Source organism: Otolemur garnettii, unplaced genomic scaffold (assembly GCF_000181295.1).
Source record: "Otolemur garnettii isolate 467f Iridium unplaced genomic scaffold, OtoGar3 scaffold00192, whole genome shotgun sequence".
Taxonomy (NCBI): domain Eukaryota; kingdom Metazoa; phylum Chordata; class Mammalia; order Primates; family Galagidae; genus Otolemur; species Otolemur garnettii.
The window spans coordinates 1,116,052-1,136,848 of record NW_003852587.1 but is presented as its reverse complement, the minus strand read 5'-3'; the positions used below and the strand labels follow the sequence as shown (position 1 = coordinate 1,136,848).

At 39.1% G+C, this 20,797-nt stretch overlaps 1 pseudogene; it reads left to right on the top strand.

Annotated features, from left to right (window-relative positions):
• The first annotated feature begins 5,452 nt into the window (after window positions 1-5,452).
• Window positions 5,453-8,201, top strand: LOC100963367 (annotated as a pseudogene).
• Window positions 8,202-20,797: the final 12,596 nt, after the last annotated feature.

Sequence of the window (20,797 nt, the reverse complement as noted above, 5' to 3'; positions counted from 1 at the left end):
CTTGAGCCACAGGCGCCGAGCCTCTGGGGTTTTCTAAGTATAAGGTCATATCATTAGCAAAGACTGAGAGTTTGACTTCCTCTGCCCCCATGATGTACTCATTATTAATATGAAACTTAGTAGATGAAGAACTACAGGCCCACATGAGAGAAAAACACATTTAAATTTAAGAAGGTGGGAGGTGGTAAACTCTTACCTTTTGGACACAATGCAGGTGTACATGGAACAACTTCTAGGTGAAGGGCTCAACTGCAACTTGAACTTTACCTAACAAATGCAAATAATGTAACCTAATTGTATAGACCCTTATATCAATCTGAAATTTTTTTAAAAAAAGAAAACCACCATGAGGGTTTCATTCGGTATTTTCCAAAGTGGTGTCCCCAGGCCTTCCTTAATCAGAATTCATATGAGTGCATATTGGAAAGGCAGATCCCTGAGTTGCATTAAGATTTACCAAATCAAAGCATTTGTCACTGGGAAATCAGCATTTTAATCTGAAAATTTTGATAGATAAGCATTCAGTCTAAGGGTCAATCAGAGGATTGTCAAGAAGGTTCGGTTAAGTTCAAGAATTTTACATTGCATTACCTGGAGAGCGAGTGAAACACAGATTGTTGAGTCCCAGCCCCACAGTTAGTAATTCAATAGGTCTGGGGCAAGGCCCCAGAAATTTATCTTTCTTTCTTTCTTCTTCTTTTTTTTTTTTTGTTTTGTTTTTGAGACAGAGGCTCACTCTTGTCATCTTGTGTAGAGTGCCTTGGCATCATAGCTCACAGCAACCTCAAAATCTTAGGCTTAAGCAACCCTTTTGCCTTAGCCTCCTGAGTAGCTTGGACTATAGGCATGCACCACTACACCCTGCTAGTTTTTCTCTTTTAGTAGAGACAGAGGTCTCACTCTTCCTTAGGCTGGTCTCAAACTCCTAAGCTCAAGCAATCCACCTGCCTCAGCCTCCTAGAATGCTAGGATTACAGGTGTGAGCCACTGCATGTGCCCCTAATTTGTATTTTTAACAAGTTCTTAGGTGATGTGGATGATGCTAGTTCAGGACCCACACTTGGAAAACTGCTGTTGTAATTAATCCAATCATCTTTATGCTAGATAGCTTGTGATTGGGAGAGCAGAGAAAACCCACAGCAGCTGTACTCAGGACTGAGGACTGGCAAGACAGATGCAACCGAAGGACCAGGGGAGCTCAAGAGAGAGAAGGCATCGTTGAACAGAGCTCCAGACTGATAGATAAGCTGGTGGAGAGAAAAGAGGCAAAGGACCTGTGAATATAGGTCAGGACTAGTAGGATGAAAGAAATATGAAAAGGAAAGTAAAGAATCAAAGATGAAAGAGCAGGATGTTTTGGCCAGAAAGGAAAAAATTCGAATCAGAGTTCTTGGAGGTGGCTCCTAAGTAATGACATGGTTCCATGTGAGATTGTACCAATAGGTCATGGAAATAGCAGGGAGAAAAAGACTGTCAGAAGGGAAAAGTTCCAGACTGTGAAGCAAGAAGCAAGACTATAAAATTATTATGAAAATGGAAAGAAGGCACCAGGAATGATAATAAGACAGGGGATGGAGAAGGTTAACTTTTGTGTCTGATGCTGGAAAGACTAAGAAAACATACTGAGAGCTCGGAAAAGTTATAGTCTCCACAAGTTCCCTCCAGGTAGAAATTGGCAGAGATGAAACAGAAAGTCAGCTCCTTCTTATTCCAAAGCCTATGCTTCAGCTATTACACAGTGATGTTTACTTACAGCACGACAATGTGTTAATCCTGAAGGAAGTTGCACAGAGTTTGTTTCTGTTTTAAAGGTGCTTTGTGACTAGATACCGTCTATGCACTGAGTGAATGATACCATAGTCTCATCTTCCTAGAATGAAATTGCACAATCAAGTCATCTTTTTCAGATAGATTAAGTAGCACTACTTTGGTAAACAATGCTGAAGATTTTTTTCCTCTCTCCTTCCAGCTTCTTTTTATGCATAAATGCTTTTGAGCTTACTTCATCTGTGTGCAGGAAAAAAAAATCAGCAGATATAATTTAGGCATATAATGACTCCAGAGGAAACACAAATGGCCAATAAACATATGAAAAGATGTTCAATCTCACCAGTAATCATAGAAATGTAAATTGAAAGTACAATAAGAGAGCATCTTTTGCTCATCAGACAAACCATAATTAAAAAATGTGACAATCACCAGTATAGGTGATGGGAGGATGGGTAAACAGATCGTCTTATACATCCAGTGGGTAAGTAAACTGAAACAACCACTTGGGAGAGGAGTGTGAAAGTATCTAGTAAAAGGAGACAGATGTCAACCCCACAGCCTAACATTTTCTTTTCAAAGTACACAACCCAGAGAAACATTTGACTATGTACACAAGAGGACACATTAATAGATGTTTATGGCAGCATTGTGAGAAATAGCAAAAAAAAAAAATATAGGGCTATTTGGGAGGCTGAGGCAAGATAATCGCTTAAGCCCAAGAGTTGGAGGTTGCCGTGAGCTGTGATGCCATGGCACTCTACCAAGGACGACATAGTGAGAGACTCTGTCTCAAAAAAAAAAAAATAGAAACAACCAAAATATCCATCAATAAAATAATAAAATGTGGAATCTTTCTGAAATGGATTGCTAATGAGATTAAAAGAAAGAGACTAGAGCTATATGAATCAGTAAGGATAGACCTAAAACACTTAACATCAAATTTAAAAAGTTGTAGAATGAAATGTATAGAACAATTTCATATATATGTTTTTTTCCAAACCCACAGAAACACTACATCTGTTTCTGAATGTACATGAAAGTATTAAAAGGAACATATTAGTTTGCATTCCCACCAGCAGTGTAGAAGTGTTCCCTTTTCTCCACATCCATGCCAGCAACTCTGGTTTTGCGATTTTGTGATATGAGCTAGTCTTACTGGAGTTAGATGATATCTCAAAGTAGTTTTGATTTGCATTTCTCTAATGATTAAGGATGGTGAGCATTTTTTCATATATCTATAGGCCACATGCCTATCTTCTTTGGTGAAATTTCTCTTCAAGTCCTTCGCCCACCCTGTAATGGGATCACATGGTTTTTTTTTGTTTGTTTTTTTACTAATGCATTTGAGTTCTCTATGGATTCTGTTTATTAAACCTTTGTTGGAGACATAGCCTGCAAATATTTTCTCCCACTCTGAGGGCTGTCTGCATGCTTAATACGTTCCTTTTGGAAAGACGTCTGGAGAACACTTAGACAACTAAAAATTGACCTGCCATTGGATCCTGCAATTCCATTATTAGGTATATACCCAGAAGATCAAAACTCACATTACAATAAAGATATTTGTATCAGAATGTTTCTTGCAGCCCAATTCATAACTGCCAGATCATGGAAGAAGCCCAAGTGCCCATCGATCCACGAATGGATCAATAAACTGTGGTATATGTACACCATGGAATACTATGCAGCCCTAAAGAAAGATGGAGACTTTACCTCCTTCATGTTTACATGGATAGAACTGAAAAATCTTCTTCTTAGCAAAGTATCACAAGAATGGAAGAAAAAGTATCCAATGTACACAGCCCTATTATGAAACTAATTTATAGTTCTCAAATGAAAGCTACAACTTAATTCTAGCCTAAGAATATGGGGGAGGGGAGGGGAGATGGGTGGATGGGTGGTGGGAGGGTGACTGGAAAGATCACCTATATGGTCTGTCTAACAAGGGTACAAATAAACTTTTCTAGAACTAGATTATGAATGTTTTAACACAATAACTGAGTAAATGACATGAAGTCTATGTTAACCAGCTTGATGAAAATATTTCGGGTTGGATGTGAAAACACTACACTGTACCCCATGTTTGCATGTATACAGCTATCATTTAATTTAAAAAAAAAAGTATTGAAAAGGATGGATATCAAACTCATAATAGTGGTTGTCTCTGGAGAATGGAGAAAGAGCAATGAGCTGAAAATATGGTCAAAGGGGAATTTTGCATTTACTAGTTTTTCTAAAAATAAAGGTGTATAAAACATGATTTTTTTAAAAAAAGAAATGCACAAAGGCTAGAAGAAATATAAAAATTATTTACAGTTTTAAATTCTGGGACATGAAGATATGGGTATTAATTTTATTTTAACCTTTTGAAAAGTATAATTTTCTAAAAGAAAATCAAGGCCTCTAGCATTATTCCAGAAATATAGTTGTTCTGTCTCAGGGAGAGAGAAAAATAAGACTTTGTTAGAAGTGGTCAAATGATCAGGCTACACACAGTACATTAATGTACTGTGACTGGTTCAGACCAGCACACACTGGTGCACGTATTCTTAAGCTAGCTTATGTATACACTTTCTTCTGTGGACATCCAAATGGAATCTGCGGAGAGAGATACCATCATAAACTTAGATGTTCAAGAAAATCACTATTAGATTGGAATGTGAAGGAACTGGCTGCTCCAATAAAGACCAGACAAAAGAAATTCTCCCTGGAGAGAAGGAAAGCACAAAAGATAACAGATAGAATATTTAGGTTACTTCTACTTCACACAATCCTTGTTCCAGCTGCGCAGCTTCTTCTAACACACGCTGTTCTTGACACCATTCTTGGAATAACTCTTGGGTCTCAGTCTGATGCTCTGTCTGTAACTATAAACAACTTTTCCTCTATAGTTAGCACAGCCACAGAATAATGACACTGCATTAGAGGCATGAATCCTGGCACAAATACCTTTTCACTATGATAAAATAAATCACTGGTTGTCTATTTCCACTGGCACAAACATAATATACATTGGGCTTTCTATTTTTCATTACATACTGGAACTGAGAGCATCATTTGTTGAATAATTTGTGTCTTAATGTGTACGACAAAAGAGATAATATGTAATCTTTTAGATCTTTGGGCCAAGCAAGGGTGACTAATTTCCAACATAAGAAAAGAAAGAGTCTTAACACCCCCAACATGATAAAGAGACATAGTAGCAAGGTAGACAACAAACAATGAAAGGGAAGAAGGAAAAGAAAGCTAAAGGCGTAATAGCTTTGTAACTGTAGCACCCTATGTTGACGTTACAGAAGTAAAAGGAGAATCCACCACCAGCAGTTCATTTTTTGGTGGCTTATAAAATCCCATACTCAGCAGAAGAATATCAATCAGGATGAGCTGGGGGATACCACAGTGGCAAACGATCCTCAAGTCCTTTTAGCCTAAAAGTTGATTTCTTGCTTTGGGGACAATTCTAGAAGGTTCACTTGGGGCTATGCCATGGATTGCCATCATCCTCACTTTGAGTCTCAGACTGATGGTGCAACCACTATCGGAGAATGTTGCCAGGTTCTATTACAGAAGGGAACAAAAGAGCCTCAGAGGCCTCCAATAGCTTCTGCCAACGGTAATTGACATCATTTCTGCTAATAATTCACTGGCCAAGGCAATTTATTTGCCTAAGCCCAATAACACAATGAAGCCAGTTACCAGGAGAACATCTCTTCCTGTAAGGAAAGGCAAATTGAGAAGCAGAGAAATGATTTAGGTGGTAAAAATGTCCCTTCTGGGGGTTGGAAAGGATTAGCACACAGCCTTGTCCATCCATGTACAGCAGGGGCATCCAACCCGTGGCCTGTAGGTCCCAGGCAGCCCACGATGGCTATGAATGCAGCCCAACACAAAACCACAAACTTACTTAAAACATTAGGAGATTTCTTACTGTTAATATTTTTGCTGGAACTCAACTGCGCAGTTCTCAAGCATAACCTTTGCAAACGACATCACATCAGCGTCCTCACTATGTACACATGCGTGGCTTCAGTGGTACAGCAGTGTGAGCCTTCCAATGTGTTATCTTCCAAGTGCAGACAGTTGAGTTGACACCATAGGACATTACATGTGCTTGTGGTAACTTGGCAAGGCAGCAATTGTCAATAATATTTCAACCTACCATTGCAACATTAGGCATTTAATGTTATTTAGAAGTCAGGTAAGCATCCTTGTTTGATTATGAAAGGGTACTTTCACTGCTCATATATCACAGTCAGCACTTAACGATGTGCCCTCCACCTTGCCCTGCATCAGCAGCTGAGATGTGGAAGGGCCCAAACCTTTCTTTCTACTTTCCCATTAATTGGTTTTCATAATAAAAGTAAATATAGCACCTTTTATATTGTTTTAATCCCAACGTGTCTTCCACAGCATCTCAAAAGAAAACAGAACCTCCAAAATGAAAAATTATGGATGAAGGAAGATTGCCAATGAAAAGTGGACAGATGACTACTTTTTTGTTGAGGCGAATAGTAAGGTTCTCTGCTTATTTTGGAGGGAATTTGTGCAAATTTTCAAAGATTATAATTTGAAAAGGCATTATATGCAAACACATGCTGCCAATTTGATGCATATGAAGGATTGTGTTCTAAGAACAAAAAAGCAGAACTGAAAAAAATCTGTCTTCTCAACAAAAATTGTCTTTAAAAGTTATAACTCAAGTGAGACACAGTGCATCCTAACAGTCTGGGAGGCTGAGGAGGGTGGATTGCTTGAGCTCAGAAGTTTGAGACCAGCCTTAGCTACAGTGAGACCCCAGTCTCTACTAAAAATAGAAAAACTAGCCCGGACTCCGGCTCCAGGTGGCCAGCGCGAGTGGGCCCAGGTCGTCCAGCTATAGGCAAGCAACAGTGGCGGCAGTTAGGGCGAGGATCCGCGCCCCTCGCAGCCCCTCCAGGCACAGTTCACGGAGATGCGCCCCTCTGCTTGTTGCTGAGTCTCGCCTCCGGCTGGGAACCGCCAGAGCTGAGGTGCCCAAGGACTGTGCACAGCCCCTGGGCCTCATTGCCCTACCAATCGCCTGTGGCCTGGCTGTCGCATCCCAGGAAGTCCTGAGTGCCACGGCTCTCTCCACCCGTGCAGTCGTACCTGCCCAGCATACAGAACCTAAAAGCAAATCCAGAAGAGCTTTTTACAAAACTAGAGAAAATTGGAAAGGACTCTTGGTGAGGTGTTCAAAGGCATTGACAATCGGACTCAGAAAGTGGTTGCCATAAATATCATTGATCTGGAAGAAGCTGAAGATGAGATAGAGGACATTCAACATGAAATGACAGTGCCAAGTAAGTGCGACAGTCCATAGGTAACCAAATATTATGGATCCTATCTGAAGGATACAAAATTATGGATAATAGTGGAATACCTTGGTGGAGGCTCTGCCCTAGATCTATTAGAACCTGGGCCTTTAGATGAAACTCAGATTGCTACTATATTAAGAGAAATACTAAAAGGATTCCATTATCTCCACAAGAAAATCCATAGAGATATTAAAGCTGGCAACGTCCTGCTGGCTGAGCTTGGTGAGGTGAAGCTGGCTGACGTCAGTGGGGGCAGGGCAGCTGACAGACACTCATATCAAAAGGAACACCATGGACACCCCTTTCTGGATGGCACCTGAGGTCATCAAGCAGTCTGCCTACGACTCAGAGGCAGACTTCTTGTCCCTGGGCATAACAGCCATAGAACAAAAGGGGAGCTGTCTCATTCCCAGTTGGACTCGATGAAGGTTTTATTCCCAATTCCAAAGAACAACCCACCAACGTTGGAAGGAAACCCCTCAAGGACTACATGGAGGCCTGTTTGAATAAGGAGCCGAGTTTTAGACCCACTGCTAAAGCATTACTAAAGCACAAGTTTATAATGCTCAATGCAAAGAAAACATCCTACCTGACCCAGCTCATCGACAGGTACAAGAGATGGAAGGCAGAGCAGAGCCGCGACAACTCCAGCTCCGAAGACTCAGACTCGGAAACAGATCGCCAAGCGTCTGGCAGTAGCAACTCTGGGGACTACATCTTCACCATCTGAGAGAAAGATCCTAAGAATCTGGAGAATGGAGCTCTTCAGTCATCAGACTTAGAAAGAAATAAGATGAAAGACGTCCCAAAGAGGCCTTTCTCTCAGTATTTCTCTACAATTATTTCTCCTCTGTTTGCGGAGTTGAAGGAGCAGAGCCAGGCGTGCAAAGGAACTTGGGGTCCGTAGAAAAACTGCCGAGGGCCATCTTCCTGGCGGAGGAGGCATGCACTGCATCTCCGACACCATAGTGGCCCAACTCGAGCAGCGGCTCCAGAAATATTCTCTAAGCAGTGAAGGAACCTCATCCCACTGAAATCCCTTTGGTATTTGGGGTTTGGGTTTTTTTCTTTTTTCTTCTTCATCTTCCTCTTTAAAAGTCAAGGAGAGTCTCGGGGCCTGTGGCTCAAGCGGCTAAGGCGCCAGCCACATACACCTGAGCCGGCGGGTTCAAATCCAGCCCGGGCTGCCGAACAACAATGACAGCTGCAACCAAAAAATAGCCGGGCGTTGTGGCGGACGCCTGTGGTCCCAGCTACTTGGGAGGCTGAGGCAGGAGACTCGCTTGAGCCCAGGAGTTGGAGGTTGCTGTGAGCTGTGATGCCACAGCACTCTACCCAGGGGGACAGCTTGAGGCTCTGTCTCAAATAATAATAAATAAAAGTCAAGGAGAGCCTTTGCTGACTCCTCTGAAGAGGTGCGCTGTAGAGGGGCCATGACCCCACAGCCGAGGGCGCCTGTCCTGGACACACACGATCCTCTGTGCCACAGCCAGATGACGTCTCTCAGATGGGGTAAAAAAGGTTCCGTTCCTCTGAGTGATCATTTTATTTTATTATTCTTGGTTTTAATTTTAACCAATAGTGCACATATTCAAGGCAAGTGTCTTTAAAACAAAAACCCTGAAATATATATTTGGGATTGTGGTAGGGCATCTACAGACATGAAACCTCAGGTATCCTGCGTTAAGTCGTCAGCCTCTGCCAGAAGGTGGAGAATCACTCTAGTGGATGGGTGCACATATTTGTATACAGTGTCATTTTTATGGCAACCCTTTTGGCATTCATAAGAAATCACTGTGTACAAATTGGCCCAGCGCGTCTGTAGATAATGTCAGTGGAGTCTACTCCCTTGTCTTTATTACATGAAAATTTTGAATTATGAGACCAGTGATTTGGGTTTTATTTTGTATTTGCAAGGTTTATCATTAATAATAATTAATGCCCCTCTTAGGGAACATCCCTATTTGTACCTCAACAAATGTGATTTTTTCTCTTGTTTGCCCTGCCACCCTTTTGGTACACTTAGAAGTTGATTTCCTTTTACGTCAATGGTACTATTTCTCTTAGTGTTTTAAATTGGAAGATATCTTGCCTCAAGAAGCTTTAAATTATTACTTTCAGTTTTTCCCCAGCGCTCTCATCTAACATTTGTTTGGAGTCGTACCACTGCTGGTCTGCACTAAATGTACTGTCCTTTCCCATACAACTTTCTGTTGTACCTTGTAGTAGAATCTGCATATCATCTTTCCCACCTAAAAATGTCTGAATGCTTTCACAAATAAATTTTATAACACACGTGCACACACACACACATACACAAAACTAGCCATGAGTTGTGGTATGTGCCTGTAGTGCCAGCCACTGGGAAGGCTGAGGCAAGAGGATTACTGGAGCCCATTTGAGGAGTTTGAAGTTGCTGTGAGCTATGATGCCACAGGGCAACATAGTGAGACTTTGTCTCAAAAGAAGGAAAGAGCTGGGCAGCGCCTGTGGCGGCAGGTTCAAACCCAGCCCTGGCCAAAAATTGCAAAAAAAAAAAAAAAAAAAGCTACAACTCAGATACAAATGTGAAAGCTAGTTATGTGGTAGCATATTAAATAGCAAAAATATCAAAACCATTTATTGGTAGTGAGTTAAGTTATGTATGGAAAGCATGGTAGACATAATTTGCCCTAAAAAGGGGGGGATATTTCTTTCTTTTTTTTTATTGTTGGGAATTCATTGAGGGTACAAGAAACCAGGTTACATTGATTGAATTTGTTAGGTAAAGTCCCTCTTACAATTGTGCCTTTCCCCCAAAAGGTGTATCACACACCAAGACCCCACTCTCCTCCCTCCTTTCCTCTCTCTGCTCTTTCTTTCCCCCACCTCCTGACCCTCCTTCTCTCTCTGCTCTCAAAAGGGGGATATTTCTAAAAGCAGCTTGTTTCACAGATTATAGCCAAGTGAATTGAAGAAATTGGAAAATCTATCAAAAGAAATTTTGAAAGTAAAACTGCTAATTTTAAATTTTATGCTTTGGTGATGGATGACAGCACTGATGCTACAAATATGGCTCAACATGCCATTTTTATTAGAGATATTGTTGATGAATATAATGTTACTGAAGAAATGGCTTATTTAGAGCCATTAAAAGACACAACTAAATCAAGAGATTTATACAAAGCAGTAAAAAATATGTTAAAGTGATTTTCTTTGTCCATTGGCAATAGTAGGTAAAAGAGAGGGACTTATAAAATTAATAGAAGATGATTCAATTGCTGCCCAAAACTCAGATTCAATGAAGTTTCATTGCATAGAACATCAAAAAAATTATGCACAAAAGAATTAGTCATGCAATTAGTCATCGAGAGTGAATTTCATAAGGGCCAAGAGATTGAATCATCACCAATTCTAGGACTTCTTTGAAAGTACTTATGGTGACTATGATGACATCATTTAATTTTTGGAAGTAAGATGGCTAACTGGAGGAAAAATGTTGAAAAGATTTTATAATTTTCAACATATTAGCAAGTCGTTTATTGTATCAAAAACCATATTTCTGCCAGAACATATTGATAAAAACTGGCTTACAGATTTAGCATTTTTACTGAATTTAACTGCACATTTAAATGAGTTAGACTTGAGTCATCAAGGTGAAAACCAACTTATCCATACAATGTTTCAAACCATAACAGTATTCCAAATGAAACTGAAATTATGACAAGCTCAAATAAGGCAAATAGTTTTATGCATTTCAACATGTTGGCTAATTGGAATTCATCAGCCAGTTTCCTCATCTCTTCTAACTCCGGTGAATAGCAGAAAAAAAAAAAAAAAGAAGTCTTGCTTTTCAATTTGATATAAGAATTTGAAAACAGATTTCAAGATTTCTGGGAAAATAATCAATATTTCAGAGCACTTGCAACTCCATTTTTAGTTGACATAAATGTGTTACCTGCTAATTTTTAAAAGGAATGCATAAGCTGCAATCTGACATCTAACTTAAATAAAAATTTGATCATATCTTTTTACTGGTCTTTCATAACTCTGATCTTATCAGAGACAAATATCCTTTGTTTCATGATCACATGCTATTCATGTCATCACTTTTTGGCATCACCTACATTTGTGAGCAACTATTTTCAAGAATGAAGCACATGAAGATTAAAATTAGAACCAAGATATCTAATGAGTGCCTTGAGAAGTCACTGAGAATTACAACTACTTCCATCGAACCAGATATTGATGCATTTGTTTCACAAATACAATGTCAAATATCCCACTCATTTTATGTTGCAAACCTTTCTTATTTATTTATTTATTTATTTATTTTTGGAGACAGAGTCTCAAGCTATCGCCCTAGGTAGAGTGCTGTGGCATCATAGCTCACAGCAACCTCCAACTCAGGCTCAAACCATCCTCTTGTTTTAGTTTTTCTATTTTTAGTAGAGACAGGGGAGTTGGGGGATCTTGCTTTTGTTCAGGCTGGTCGCAAACTTGTGAGCTCAAGCAATCTACCCCCCTTGGCCTCCCAGAGTGCTAGGATTACAGGTGTGAGCCAACATGTCCAGCCCTTTTTCACTTTTATATTTTTTTATATTTTTTTATTAAATGATAGCTGTATACATTAATGCAAACATGGGGTACAGTGTAGTGTTTTCATATACATTTTGAAATACTTTCATCAAGCTGGTTCACATAAATTTCATGTCATTTGCATAGACATTGTGTCAAAACATTTATATTCTAGTTCTAGAAAAGTTCACTTGTACCCTTGTTAGACAGATATATAGGTGATCTTTCCAGTCACCCTCCCACCACCCAGCCGCCCGTTTCCCCTCCCCTTTCCCACCCCCTCCCCATATTCTTGGGCTAGAATTAAGTTGTATCTTTCCTTTGAGAGCTATAAATTAAATGTACACAGCCCTTTTATGAAACTAATTTATAGTTCACTTCTATATTTTAAAAAATTCGAAAAAACAAAGATGCTTTATTGTTTAGATATGTACATTTTCTATATTGGTGATTGCAAACTTGGGACCTGATGAAGAATTTTGAAAGATTCTCTGAACGAGCTGTTGCATCATTAGGATTATTATGTGAGGACTTTCTTGCTTGTCTGTGGTGGTGGATAGCATAAAAATTATGCAGGAACCCTTTTTTTTTTTTGCTTATCAGCTTTTGCTCATGTTTCAGTATTTAGTGTATGACCCAAGACTTCAAATTATACTACAAGGCTATAGTAATCAAAACACTGTGGTATAGGTATAAAAATAGAGACATAGGCCAATGGAACAGAATAAAACCATAGTCTCCTTGCTCTCTTGTTTAGGAAGACAACATATCCTTCTGCCTTCTAGAAACTTCATAGTCTTTTTTTTTTAAATTAAATCATAGCTGTGTACATTAATACTATCATGGGGTACATTGTGCTATTTTTATATACAATTTGAAATACTTTCTTCAAACTGGTTAACATAGCCTTCATGTCATTTTCGTAGTTATTATGTTAAGACATTTATATTCTACATTTAGAAAGATTCACATGTACCCTTATAAGATAAACCATAGGTGTGATCCCACCAATCACCCTCCCTCCACCCATCCTCCCCCCTCCCCTCCCCTCCTTCTCCCCTTTCCCCATATTCTTGGGCTATAATTGGGTTATAGCTTTCCTATGAAACCTGTAAATTAGTTTCATAGTAGGGCTGAGTACATTGGATACTTTTTCTTCCATTCTTGAGATACTTTGCTAAGAAGAATATTTTCCAGCACCATCCATATAAACATGAAGGAGGTAAAGTCTCCATCTTTCTTTAGGACTGCATAGTACTCCGTGGGGTACATATACCACAATTTTTTAATCCATTCGTGGGTTGATGGGCACGTGGGCTTCTTCCATGACCTAGCAACTATGAATTGGGCTGCAATAAAAATTCTGGTACAAATATCTTTGTTATAGTGTGATTTTTGGTCTTCTGGATATATACCTAGTAGAGGAATTATAGGATCAAATTGCAGGTCTATTTTTAGTTCTGTAAGTGTTCTCCAGATATCTTTCCAAAAGGAATGTATTAGTTTGTAATCCCACCATCAGTGTAGAAGTGTTCCCTTTTCTCCACAACCACACCAGCATCTGTGATTTGGGGATTTTGTGACATGGGCTAATCTTACTGGTGTTAGATTATATCTCAAAGTAGTTTTGATTTGCATTTCTCTGATGATTAAGGAGCATGAGCATTTTTTCATATATCTGTAGGCCATGCGCCTGTCTTCTTCAGAGAAGTTTCTCTTCAGGTCCTTTGCCAACCCTGAGATGGGATCACTTGTTCTCTTCTTGCTAATACATTTGAGTTCTCTGTGGATTTTGGTTATTAAACCTTTGTCAGAGACATAACCAGCAAATATCTTCTTCCATTCTGAGGGCTGTCTACCCGCTTTATTTACTGTGTTCTTGGCTGTGCAGAAACTTTTTAGTTTGATCAGGTCCCAAAAGTGTATTTTTGACATTGCTTCAATTGCCTGAGGGGTCCTCCTCATAAAATTTTCACCCAAGCTGATTTCTTCAACTGTTTTGCCTACGCTTTCTTCTAGTATTTTTTTTCATATCTTAAGTTTAAATCTTTTTTTTTTTTTTTTTTTTTTTTTGAGACGGAGCCTCAAGCCATCCCCCTGGGTAGAGTGCCATGGCATCACGCTCACAGCAACCTCCAACTCCTGGGCTCAAGCGAGTCTCCTGCCTCAGCCTCCCAAGTAGCTGGGACTACAGGCGCCCGCCACAACGCCTGGCCATTTTTTGTTGTTTGGCGGGCCGGGCTGGGGATTCGAACCTGCCACCTTAGGTGTATGTGGCTGGTGCCTTAGCCGCTTGAGCCACAGGCACCGAGCCTAAATCTTTAATCTAGTGAGAGTTTATCTTAGTTAGTGGTGAAAGGTGTGGATCCAGTTTCAGTCTTCTGCAGGTCGCCAGCTAATTTGCCCAGCACCATTTGTTAAATAGGGAATCTTTTCCCCACTCAATGTTTTTAATTGGCTTGTCAAAGATCATATAACAGTAAGTAGCTGGATTCATCTCTTGGTTCTCTATTCTGTTCCATGCATCTACCTCTCTGTTTTTGTGCCAGTACCATGCTGTATTGATCACTATCAATTTATAGTATAGTCTGATGTCTGGTAGCGGGATTACTCCTGCTTTGTTTTTATTTCTGAGTAATGTCTTGGTTATTTGCATTTTTTCTAATTCCATATAAAACAAAGTATTATTTTTTCGAGATCTTTAACATATGACAGTGGGGCTTTAATAGGGATTGCATTAAAATTATATATTGCTTTGGGTAGTATGGACATTTTAACAATGTTGATTCTTCCCAGCCATGAGCATGGTAGGGAATACAGCAGAGTCTTAGGCTACAAAATCAACACTCAAATTGGTAGCCTTCATATATACCAATAATAGTGAAGCTGAAAAAACAGTCAAGGACTCTACTCCACTCACAGTAGTACCAAAGAAGATGAAATACTTGGGAGTTTACCTAACAAAGGATGTGAAAGATCTCTATAAAGAGAACTATGAAACTAAAAGAAAAGAAATAGCCATAAACGTTAAATGGAAACTTCATAGTCTTAGTCCCCACTTCTCCCAATTACCTAATGAGGAACTTTTCCCCAGTTCCTTTCTTCTCCAACATCTACAATCTTTCCTTCTTTTTAGATTCCATTTCCTTTTTTACACTCAGATCTTGAGAATTTTTGGTCCTTATCTGGCCACATCTAATTTTTAGGAAGATCTCTAGTGGTAGCCTTGTAAAGAGAAGCCCCGGAATTCCATTATGAGTTTTCCAGGATTGTCTTCACTTCTGCTATAGGCAAAAGGCCTATAAGTAAGCCTTTAAACAAGTTCCATTTTGTGAGAACAAGTTTGAAGTGCTTTGTGAGTTGGAATGTTGAGAAATCTGGGTAGAGCTTTCTATGTGGCTTAGGAAATAATCATGTAGAAATGATTTATGATCTTGCCTTAGACACAACATCTGCCTCTTTCAAATTTCATCTTCCATTCTGAGGACTTCCATAATATTCCTCTAATAACTCTCCTTTTTTGGTTACATTTGTCAGAGCTTGTTGCTGTTGCTTGCAAGCAGGAACTCTGTCTAAAGACCCTCCTCATTATCTACAACTTGTATATAAAGCCCAAATCCAAATCCCTAAGCACAGTATTCAAAGCTCTTCAACTTCCAACTCACCATGTTAATAACTGCACCAAGGCTTCATGTGTCTTACCTTAGGTTATCTACAAAACAGAGCCTGATGCAAAAGTATATGGCTAACACTTTGAGAGGTATGCAATTTAAGTTAATCATCTGTAAAGAAAAGAAAGAGTTAGACAGGGAAGGAGGATGAGCAAATATTTAAAAAATGTTTTAGCAAACTGTTCACAGCTTTGTAAAAAGTTCAATCAGGAAAAAAAAAGTTTGATCAGTTGCTCAGTTGTTCTTGACATGTTCAGAGAGGACTTTCAAAGCTACCATCTCTAAAGAATCCAATTGAGAGGGATGCCAGATTTGGAATTTGTCAGCCAGTTTCCTCCTCTCTTTTAACTCCATTTGTTAAAGTTCATATCCTAATTTTGCTAGGGAATTAATGCCATCTCAGTTCTGGGTTGTATCATGTGGCCTCTTCAGCAACCACTGAGAAAGCCAGATCCCATGCATGAATATGTACAACTATATTTAAATCTAAAAGTGGTGGGAGGACCCAAAGACACCTAGTGACAAGAGTCTTCCATGGAGTCCATCAACATGGAGGAACGTGGGCAGAAAAAATGGCTCTGGAGGTAGATGAAGCTGAAAGGATCTAAGGTGATATATAAGAGTTGTGTATTATAACATGTGGGGTCTACACCAGGAAGGAAATTCAAAGCAGGTACTACAGGTTCCAAATGTCCAGTTAGCCTTCTCATGCTTCTCAAATGGGCAGCCATTTGACATTGATTACAATTAACGTGTAAGTGTTTCATTGCTGCTATACTAAGATTTATACCATCCATCACCACTATCTCTTAACATTTTGATCAGACAAAATACCTATTTGACAAACACTTTCAGAAATATTTATCCATACCCTTCACCCCAGAAAAAAGTTCCAAATTATAGCAACTCTGTTCGAAAAAGAAGCAAATAACCTCCCCAAATCATCAATGAGGAGAAATATGATTACTCAAGAGTAATAGATTTTAACCAGAAAATGAATAAATTCTAATACAAAATATAATTTTAAAATTATTAACATTTTAATTTAATTTAAACTCTCCATAATCCAGTATTTCTCAATAAAAATAGCAAGGTGTTGTCAAAATTAAGGAAATTGAGACTCAGGGAAACCAGGTAAAGTCAATGCTTTGCATTTTGTACATTGTCTTCTAAGGTAGTCATTCAACTGAAAATTGACCAACGCCATCACTTGTTTTTCAGTGCTGTAGGAATGCTGTAGTGAAAGGAAAACTACATGTTTGATGGTGGCTGGCATATGAGCACCTTTTGTCAGCTTCAGTCAGCAGGGTTCCCACCAACTCTCTGCTGCCTTCCTTCTTCTCTCCACCACAGGAAGGAAACTCAGGGACAGAAGAGTGGGACAGGAAATTACTGAAGTTATCACCCTGGGACAACACTATCTTTTTCCCCTTTTCAATGATGATGGGAGTTAAACTTGAAACAGTTTATCTCCATGTCTCTCAGCCCTTGGCATTAGTAGCTCTTAGGGATGGGTATAGGATAATTAGTAAGGAATGTATCTTAACTACCTGGGATGGGAGTTTTGTCCAAGACTGGGTTTTAGATTTGTCACAATGTCAACAATTCATACTTGAACTTCTCAAAAGTTCACTTCTTATAAAGCACAGTGTTGGTGCACTTTCTGACTTTTCACCATGTCAGTTTAATGTCATATAAACTGAAGTGAAGAGAAGAATGAAGGCTGGGGAAAGAAATTGTAATTTCTACCAGCCCAGTGTGGGAGGCTGAGAAGGTAGGATCCCTGTCACTCAGGATACCACTCTGAGCAAAAGTGACACCCTATCTCTACTAAAAATTAAAAAAAAAATTAACCTGATGCACCTGTAGTCCCAGCTATTTGGGAGGCTGAGACAGGAGGCTCACTTGAACCCAGGGGTTTGAAGTTGCTGTGAGCTAGGCTGAGGTACTCTAGCCTAGGTAACAGAGTAAACTTCTGTGTTAAACAATAACAACAAAAATAAATTGTCATTTTTCCTAATCATGTCATTAAGTCTCTCTTCTCTCACTCCAAAACTCTTGAAAGCATTCTCTAAGTAAAAACTTCCAAGGGCCAGTTCTGTTTGAGAGAAGGATAATAATAATAATAACAACAATAACAATGATAGGCACCCAGAAATGGTATGTTGCAGACATTTTATATATATTATTTCCAGTCTTTGCGTTAATTCAATGAAGAGGCAATATTATTGTTCTCATTAAGAGATGTGATAGAGATCCAGATAATTTAAGGTCACCCATAACCCCCAACCCATGGGTTTCCATGGGTTTTTGATACTATACAGATACATTTCTTCTTGGCTAGAGGAAATGGCCATACCCTTTCTGGCAAAAGAGAGAGCAAAGATGATGATAGATAGATTTTGTCATAACATGTAACTACATAACCCTTTCATAAATTCAATTTCATGCATCCCATTCTCCAGCCACTGCCTCTCTCTTTCCAGATCACTTCCTTGAGTAACTTGAGTCCCATAATTCTTCAGTCCCACTGAGATTTACAATTCACTGAGCCCATTATTTTTTTCACTCTCCCTGACCACTGAGGGTTGCTAATTTCCTTATTATCCAGTTTTAAAACTCCATAACCAATCATAATCACCACCATGCATACAACACACACTTTCTCCTCTACAAAATTCGCAGGTGGCTAAACCCCATTCATGGTTAGATGCAGTTTTCAACCTATTCCACGCATGGCTCTATTTCTGTATCTGAATGTGACTGGAGAAAAACATATATCCATGCTGATTGGTCTTTAAATTTATAATTACTGACCTCAGAGAGTCCTGAATGCTACCTGGTTATCACATTATATTTCCCTATTATCGATACTGTTTCTTCACTGGACTATTTCATACATTATCCACTATTTTCAACACCTTTTTATTCCCTTTGGTTTCAGCTGACCTTGATGTTTGCTTCATCAATTAAATAAAAGAAATCAATAGAGAACTTGAAGAAGATGCCACCAACCAACACATTTACCTGACTATTAGCATTTATACCAAATGCTCAATATTCTCTACTACCCATGACTCTAGCTAAGACCAAAGCTTCAACTTGTGAACTGGGTCCCATATCTTCTCACCTACTCAAAGATGTTATTCCAGGGGTTCTCCTCCTTCTGTTCTGTGTCATCACTTATGGAGCTTTCCAATTAACACACAAACATGCTGATATCACTCACATATTCAATTTTTAAAACACCTTCTCCTGATCAATGATCAAATCTCGGACTTCATCCTACTTGATCTCACTGCATCATGACAAAGATGATCACTGTCTCATCATGGAGGTAATTTCTTTGCTTGGCTTTCAGGGCATCATACACCCCAAGTTTTCCTTCAAATTCAATGACAACTTCTTCCCTCTTTATATTTTAATTTTTTTTTCTGCTCCTCTTCTAAATGATAGTTGTCTCTTCTCTTCTCTAGGAGAACTCATGTACTTACTTCTCTAGTGACATTAATCACTCTACTCTCCGTGGTTACCCACCTTACACATGATCTAAATTCCTAAAATTTCTCTCCCTCTTGCATGCCAGACTTTCAGATACAAATGTTTGCTCTATACCTCCACTTGAAAGTGTAAGGCAGTGATTTTCAACTGATATGCTCCACCACATTGGTGTGCTGTGAGAGGATCTTAGGTGTGCCACGAAAATTTTCAAAGATAATGAATTAAATTATTTTCAAAAGAAGTTCAAAGCACATTCAGTATATTCCTTTTTTTTTAACTCTTTTTTTGGATCAACATAATTTAAGTGTGCTACGGAAGTTTACCTCTAGGTTCAAGTGTGCCATGAGATAAAAAAAGGTTGAAAAACACTGGTCTAAAGGGTATGCCAAATTTAGTATATCCAAACCAAACTCTTGATCTAGTCTCCTGTATTAAATTATTTATTGCTTACAAATATTCACTATCCCAGTCTGGGAAAGTACTATACTTCCCCATCACAATGACATCAAGTTGGCTATGTAACTTATTCCAGACCCCCCCCCAAAAAAGAAAACCTGAACAGAAATGATTAGTATTATTTCTAGGCAGAGCTTTAAGACTTGGTACATCATCTGCCATGTTCTCCTCCCCCGCCCCACACTTAAGACTGGCAATAATCCAGCTAATGGGTGCTTTATCAATGTAGGTTACACAGTGAAAAAGACATAGGTGTGTGTCTGAGCTAAAAATAAACTTCTGTGGTCATAAGCCATTGAAATTTTGTGGTCATCTGAGGCTGCCACATGACCTAGTCTATTCTAACTGATAGAGAAATTGGTGACAAAAATGGATGCTGCTATAACACACAGAAATATGGCATTGGTTTCAGAGCCAGGTAGGGAGAAGAAAAAAAACTGTTGTCAGGGTATGGAAAGGACGGAGATCCAAGGTATGTAGTACTAAAAAGTTTGCTAAAACTATTGCTTACAGTAACTTGAAAGAAAGGTAGATGACATCCTTAATGAATTTATTGCTTTATGGCTGAAAATTTTAGGAAAAAACCAGAACATTAGTAGCATGTCTCATTTACTATTGGATATATTTGACAATGTACCTCAAGAAAGATGAGTTCTAGAAAGACCTGTCCATTTTGAAGCAGGAATGAGAGGAAATAGAATTCAAAAATTCAGGGACTTGTAGGACTGAAAGATACGAGTGGTTTTAACCACCAACTATCAAATATAAAACTGAGAAAACCTTTGAACCACAAGGCCTTTAAGACTGAACCTTGAGGCAAGGGCCAAACAAAAGATGTGACTGTCTGGTTCTTTGTGAAAAATCAGTTAGATTTTATCATTATCTACTACAACATAGATAGACCCTCATAGATAGACCCTCCAAAGCTGCTCGTGTAGTTTCCCTTTAGAAACTGGGAATACTACTCAGCTTACAGTATTGAACAAAAAAGGGGGGGAGGCCTTAGTCTTACAAGCACAAAGAACCAAAATTCTGCCAAAAACTTAAATGAGCAGGAAATAAATTTATCCCTAGGGCTGTCAGAAAAGAACACAGCCTGCCACAACCTTGATTTGTGTCTGTATCTGACTAGTGGCTTACAAATCTGTGAAATAATAAATTTGCATTATTTTAAGATACTATGTTTGTTTTAATTTGTTACAGCAGCAATAAGAAACTAATGCAAGTAGGTGGTGCCTGTAGCTCAGTGGGCAGGGCATTGGCCACATACTCCAAGGCTGGTGGGTTCAAACCCAGCCTAGGCAAGCTAAAACAACAATGATAACTGCAACAGGAAAATGGCCTGGTGTTGTAGCAGGTACCTGTAGTCCCAGCTACTTGGGAGGCTCAAGCAAGAGAATCATTTGAGCACAAGAGTTTGAGGTTGCCATGAGCTGTGAAGCCATGGTACTCTACCCAGAGTGACATAGTGAGACTCTGTCTTTAAAAAAAAAAAAAAAAAAAGGG